Below are 7,410 nucleotides of genomic sequence, written 5' to 3' on the forward strand. Positions count from 1 at the left end.
TCTGAAAGCGCGCTGCAGGAATCTCTAGTGAATGCTTGCCAGCCATATAAATGCAAGGCAGTAAGCTCATTGGCTGCATATGCAGCATAAACCAATCAGCTTGTGCGAAGTCATTTAACTCTCTGAATATCAGTTAGACACCGGGTCATAATGCACCATCTAGAGTTTCATGACTGAACTATATATTTGTGCTGCTTAATATTTTTGTGGAAACCATGATTTATTTGAAATAGAAATCTTTTGTAATGTCTTTACTGTCACTTTTGATCAATTTGATATGTCTTGTTGAATAAAAGTAATAGTTTCTTATGAAAAATCTTAATAAGCCCACAATTTCGAACAGTAGTGTACATATATTTATAAATAAAATATATATATATATTTTATTTTTTTTAATTTTTTTATTAACTCAAAACACTGTTTCATTGCCAGTTAGAAGTATTTTGGGCTGGTAAATTTTCTTAGTTTAATGTGGCACACGCATGTTGTAAAAGACTATGTATATACCTTGGAATGGAATTAGGTGCTTACCATGTTTTTGCGCATTTTAGATAAGTACTGTAATTTATTATAACTGTGGTTATATTATTCAAACATCTGATTGTAAGCTGTATTATGAATCCATTGTATATAGGCTCTACTGAAAGAGCTACTGCAGACATCTTATCCTGAGAGACTTATTTTTTTATTAGAGGAACAGTCCCTCCAGAGGAATCAGGAGTAAGTGCTTTACTTTATTACTGATGGAATCGCCAAGCTCTTTTCTCTTCTTATATTGCCCATTACGGAATTTGAGCCTTTGGGTCTACCAGCCTGGATGTTTAACCTCTAAAATGCCTCTCCATCCTCAAAAAGCCAGATCAAAATGACTTTTTAATAAACGTGAGAAACCATGAGCACAACTATATATGATCACCTATATCATTAACGTATAAGTCTTAAAGGTACAGTGCACAAAGAGGAAGGAAAATGGTCACGTAAGATTCAATTACAACTGCTTTTGGTGCATGAAATCTTGAGTAACATTATAAGTGGACTTACAATGTGTAGAACGTGGACACTTAACATGAAATCCAGGCTGTTAATCAGGCAACATTAAAAGTCAAATGGTACTTGGATTGTCATTAACATTATGGTCTCAGTCATTTAGTGTATTGAGTAAGAGCAGGATCTGTAATGCATAACACCTCCTAGGCAGATCTTACACTGGCATCAGCCCAGCCGAGTAATTGAATGTCATGTTCAACCAAGACGCTAATGCTAGTTCTTACAGAATGATATCCCCTCAGGCTGGGAGTATGGAGGGAAATCAAAAGGTTTAGCATTAATTTTTCCCTTTGAGCTAAACCGAGTCAGCATTAAACATCAATGAAGATTTCTGTTTCTTAGCACACTGCTTACAGAGGTTCATCCCCAAGAAAAGAAGAAATGTGTGTGGGCATGTGAATATGTGTGAGTTTGTTTCTAAGTAGGTCGGCACAGGACAAGTTATTTTCTCATTAATGGCGCACACTAATGGAGACAGGCAGATTGACTTAAGGGACAAAAATGTGGACTCACAAGGTGATTTCCCTATAGTGTCTCCACGTGACTTTTGGATTAGTATTGCTCCATTTGTTCTCAGCCCATTACCCCTTACTAACTGATTCAAGAAACTTCCAGAATAAACTCAACAGCTGTTGATCAGTTTTAATGCAAGGCATATTTTGCAAACTACAACTGCAACAAATGTAGCTACATCTGTTCAGATACATACAGTACTAGTCAAAGGTTGGAAACACTTTTTTAATGGGATGATTCAGTACTGTTTAAAAGCATCCCAGCATGCACCTCATGAAGGTTGGTTGTTTGAATGTCCAGAGCTTGAATCTAGACAAAGGACAGCAACTTAGAGAACATAGAAGACAGATAAAAACTATTTGTTTGTTGCTACATACTCCCCACACTTGCATTTGTGTTGCTTCATTGTTTATATTACTATTATGAAAAAGTAGAAGTAGAAAAAAAATAGGTTAATGTTTCTCTGTTTTGTTTTGTTTGTTTTTTATTTTGTCTACTTTTTTGTTTGCGTTGGGTTGGTTTGATTTTGTTTTGTCCCCACACTTGCATTTGTGTTGTTTCGTTGTTGAAATTACTATTATAAAGAAGTAGAAATAGAAAAAACAATAAGTGGATGTTTCCATGTTTTGTTTTGTTTGCTTTTTTGTTTATGTTGGTTTTGTTTTGTTTTGTAAGATAAAATCAAGGCTCATTTAACATTCTCCTCTTTTTCAGGCCTAACATAAAATTGCAGAACTGAAATGATCAATATTTCTAATGTACATCATAATGTACATTAAGCATGTAAAATTATTTTAAGATTTCACTTGAAGCATCTCAGAGAAAACCGTATAATAACATGCCAACATGCTGTTTAGCGGCTTAAAACATAAAAACAGTTAATAGTTATCAGTATTTGTCAAATATTTATAATCATTTTTCAATATTTGATAGCGTTTATTTTATGTGAATTGGAAGCTAGTCAGAACACTGGGAACCTTAATGAAGACATTTCAAGTAAACTATTACAATGACATTAAAATATGTGACTATTAATTTTTCTGCAAAATGTCTTATTTCTGTATTTCAGCTTTAGTTCAGATGTCTGTAATCTCTTATCTCTCTGTAATCCCTAACATCATATCAGCACCTTTAATGGACTGATGACAGTGATTTGAATGACTGTAAGGATTTGCGTTAAATCTGCATTGATGTTCTGCCTACGAGCTGCGTCACATGTTTCTGTAGGTGACATTAAGTGGGATTTGCCGAAAGGATTTGCAGTAGCTACAGAATCTCTGATTCAGCCGTGTATTAATGATAGATGCCTTTAAAAGCCACACTGTAAAGAGTTTGACATTGAACAAGAGAGAGTAACTTTTTTCAACTGATGAATAATTTCCCTCTATCTATCTCTCACAATCTTTCTCTCTCTCTCTGTCCCATTTGAATCCCTCCCACTTTACTCTTTCCACCCTCCATCCATCATCTCTCCCATTCTCCTCCAGAGGGAGAAATCTCCACAGAGGTTTCTTTATCTGCTTTGCCTTAGATAATCCATCTTGATTCCTAACTGTGTGTGTTTTTGGTAACTGTTCATTCTACGCTTAGGGGCTGTTTATTTAAAAGATGCAATGTGATTTTTCTGCTCTTTCTTTTTTCTTTTAGTCTGTCTCATATATACTCAGTGAAGTGACAGTGTATCATTATTGACTCTCTGATAACAAACTAACAAACAGTACCCTAGCAACACATAACAACACCCTGGCAACAACTTTTGCATCCCAACATAGTACTGCGGTGGCGAGTTTTGCACAATCAACACTGAATGTTATATAAAACATTCAGAGTGAAATGTATAAAAATATAAAAATATAACTTGATCAATTTTAGACAAATTAGACAATGTCTACCCACTGATGTAGCCAAGACTTTTATGCATGCTACAATCTTTTCTCATCTGACATACTGTCTGACATGTTGGGGTCAAGCAGGGGAAACTGTTATTAAACCTTTAATATCTCTTTATAAACAGACCTTAAAAACTCTAGACAAAAAGCCTAACCAATATCACTACTGTGGGGTTTTGGAGAAATAAAATTTTTTGAGCTTTGATAATTTTAGACTTTTCTCAAATTTGTGTATGGTATATAACATTTTTAATGGTTTAGCCCCTTCTATACTTCGTGATTTTGTGCATTTTCACTCTACAGTCTCTGTAAGATCTATTAGATCATCATCTACTAGTGATTGTGTTGTTCCTTTTCGTCATTCTACCTTTGGGTTATCATCTTTCTCAGTGAAAGCTATTATTCACTGGAACACTCTACCAGAAGACATAAGGATGTGCACATCTATTGACATGTTTAAATTAAAACTAAAATTTTATTTAAAAGCAACTCAAATCTGTAAACACTGATATAGTTGTGGCTTAACTGAACGTTATCTTTACTGTTCTTTATTGGCTCTGATGGGATGTGTATAAGTATTACTGTATTTATATGTGTTTGTTATTTTGTTCTTCTGTTTATCTGTGATTATGATTACCTGCCAAGGGACCGCGGATGAAAACTAGCCATTGGCTAAATTCGGTACAATGCATGAAATGGAAACATTTATGTTAAAATTGTACATGGTCCCTTTTCAAATAAAGTTTAATAATAATAATATGAATGCCATTTATCTGTTTTTGTTCTGCAGCAGTGTCTCTGCTGCCTCACAGGTTTGTGACGGTACGCAGAGGCAGCCCGGCGGCACGCAGCGGTCAGATCCGGCCTGGAGATCGTCTGGAGGCGGTGGACGGGAGATCAGTGGTGAATTTACCTCACAGAGAGCTGGCACAGATCTTGAGGAGAGCTGGAAACACACTCCGCTTGACCATTGTGCCTCGCGCTAGTGCTCGTAAGTGCACTCACCTGGGCTGATCATTTGTACTTTTTTAAAGAAATATAATTGTATTCTTTTTTTAATGAGCAATATATAACATTAAAAAATTTAAAGAAAAAAAATGGTGGAGGCAACAAGTATATAGCATAAATGTGAACTCCTTCAGTACTGTTTAAATGCATCCCAGCATGCACCTCATGAAGTTGGTTGGTTGAATGTCCTGAGCTTGTATCTATCTGTCTGTCTGTCTGTCTGTCTGTCTGTCTGTCTGTCTGTCTGTCTGTCTACTGCATAATCCCCATCCTTGAATTTTTTCATATTTTTATTGTTTGTTTTGTCTGATTAGGCCAATATTGAAAGTACGTAGATAAATCAAGGCAAATTTTTCCAATATTCTCTTCTTTTGAGAACTAAAGTTATGTATATTTTATGTACATCATAAAATTTCACTTGAAGCTTGTAAATGATTTGGACCTTTGTAAATGGTTAAGATTTAATAACAGCCAACATGCTGTTTAGCGGCATGAAATATAAAAACAAATATATCAGTATGGGCTAATCATTTTTTAAATTATTATTATTTGTTTTTGAATGATCAATAGATAACATTATAGCAAAAACATATCCTAATACCTTTCTCCTGTCAGATTCCTCCGAGCGAACAGAAAATGACTCTGATTATAAGAACAGTAAAGCTCACAGGTCAAAACCAAAGGTGAGTAATACCTTCATCTTACAGTGCCTAAACATAAGCTATGTGACAAAAAATAACTCTTTTCCTTTTTTTTCCACATTAAAAAACAAAGAAGGATGCCACGCGGTACTACAGTGTGGAACTGGAGAGGGGGCCCACTGGATTCGGCTTTAGTCTGAGAGGAGGGAGTGAATATAACATGGGCCTCTATGTGCTGGGACTGATGGAGGGAGGACCGGCCTCACGCAGCCACAAAATACAGGTGCAGATGTGTGGCTTTGATCTTGATATACTATTGGGTATAAAATTATACAAAAATGCCTGAAAAAACACTTATAGACCAATGTAAAGACACTAAATAATGTAAATGGAAGGTTTTTAGGTTAGGGTCAGTCTGTAGTAATTATAGTTAAGTCAAGAGGACGTCCTCTTTTAGATAGCTATGTTAGCAGGTGTGTGAGAGTGTGGTAGAGGCTACAAAATGTTGCTTTTTTGGGACATCAAGTGCATCACATCTTTGTGATTTTGAAGCTATTTTATAATACACTACTGTTCAAAAGTTTGGGGTCTATAAGATTTTTTAATGTTTGAAATACGTCTCTTGTGCTCACCAAGGCTGCATTCTTTTTTTAATAAAAATATAGTAAAAACAGTAAAAAATACATAATACATTTTAAAATGTATTTTATTCCTGTGATGGTAAAGCTGAATTTTCAGCGTCATTACTCCAGTCTTCAGTGTCACATGATCCTTCAGAAATCATTCTAATATGCTGATTTGCTGCTCAAGAAACATTTCTTATTATTATGTGCCGCTATTGATATAATATGATTGTTCTCTGTAAAAATGATGTCAGTTACACAGCTGTGGCTGATTTCTGTGGTAATTGTGTATGTTGCAGGTGAGTGATCAGTTGGTGGAGATCAATGGAGACAGTACAGCAGGAATGAGTCACAGTCAGGCTGTGGAGCGGATCAAGACCGGAGGAAGCAGGATACACCTTGTGTTCAAAAGAGGAAATGGATACGTCCCTGACTACGGTAAGACAACAGGTCAGGTCAGCTGAACATCACATTATCATACATCATCTAAAATATTAGATGGTCATAATCACATTCCTTTTATGATCAGTTTGCTATCACGAATGCTATTATGGGTTAACAGATATCAAATAACATAATATGTTTATGTACAAGGCAATAAGCCACTTTCTTTGTAATAGTGGTTTAATCATGTGTCGTTATGTGGCTTCTTTATTGCTTTTTCTTTGTAGATGTAGACTTGCATATAGAATGTGCAGAATTTAATGAATGGTGTGGTCAAAAGTGATTATATATTTATGGCCTCAAATGTAGCTCATCCAGTCAACGTTTAATGTTTGTAATGTTTGTTTTATCACAGCCACTGTACATATATTGAATATGTCAACAGTCTTTAGCTACCTATGATAATGTATTTCACTTTATCTATTAGCTTACTAATAGCTGTCCTCTGCTTTCATATTTTGACTTTTTCCTTTTCCTATTCTCTTTGATTTCATATTTTTGATATTCCTTATTATCCACTATTATCCACTCATTAACAAATTTATGCTTGCTTCTACTAATTTGCTTTTGATTTTGGGTCATCTCATTTGGTTTTCCCTACATCCTTATTTTTATCTTGCTGATTTCTTTTGATTTTCATCTTCTTTGATCATTCGTTGTCTTTATTTCCTACGAACCGTTTTTTTATATTCATTTCACTTTCCTCCTAACTTTCCTACCTCTCCACCCCCCGTAACGCTTTATTTTCATTCTTTCGGCCTCCCTCTTTCTCTTCCTCCTCCTTCTCCTCCTTTAGTGGAGCTCTCCAGTCTCTCTCTCTGTATGACCAACTCCAAGCTGGGCGAACCGTGTTTCTATGTGATTGGAAGGACAGAAAATACGCGGTTGGTAGCTGTTCCTGTTAGTTCTCCATTTTACTGTTTCTCTACATCTCTCTCATATTTCTCTGTCGTCTAAACGTCTTTGACTGCTTTCCGCTCTCCCTGTCATATGTTGATAATAAACTAAGAGTTTCTGTGATATCAACTGTGATGTGATGAAAACAGCTGTGATGTTTGTTGGTAATTCCAGATGAAGCTAATTAAATTACAGTCTATTTTTTTATTATTATTATTATTTTAAGGCTGTCAATAAATTAAAATAATTGCCATTGATTTCATGATTTGTTTAGAATAAATTTAAGTGTGCATGTGTGTGTGTGTGTGTGTGTGTGTGTGTGTGTGTGTGTGTGTGTGTGTGTGTGTG

The 7,410-nt window shown here is 35.4% G+C and overlaps 1 pseudogene; it reads left to right on the forward strand.

The window, feature by feature from the left end:
* LOC107702825 (membrane-associated guanylate kinase, WW and PDZ domain-containing protein 1-like) overlaps positions 1 to 7,410 on the forward strand; it is a 76,937-nt pseudogene that overhangs the window by 65,833 nt on the left and 3,694 nt on the right.

Source organism: Sinocyclocheilus anshuiensis, unplaced genomic scaffold (genome assembly GCF_001515605.1).
Source record: "Sinocyclocheilus anshuiensis isolate Anshui unplaced genomic scaffold, SAMN03320099.WGS_v1.1 scaffold366, whole genome shotgun sequence".
Classification (NCBI taxonomy): Eukaryota; Metazoa; Chordata; class Actinopteri; order Cypriniformes; family Cyprinidae; genus Sinocyclocheilus; species Sinocyclocheilus anshuiensis.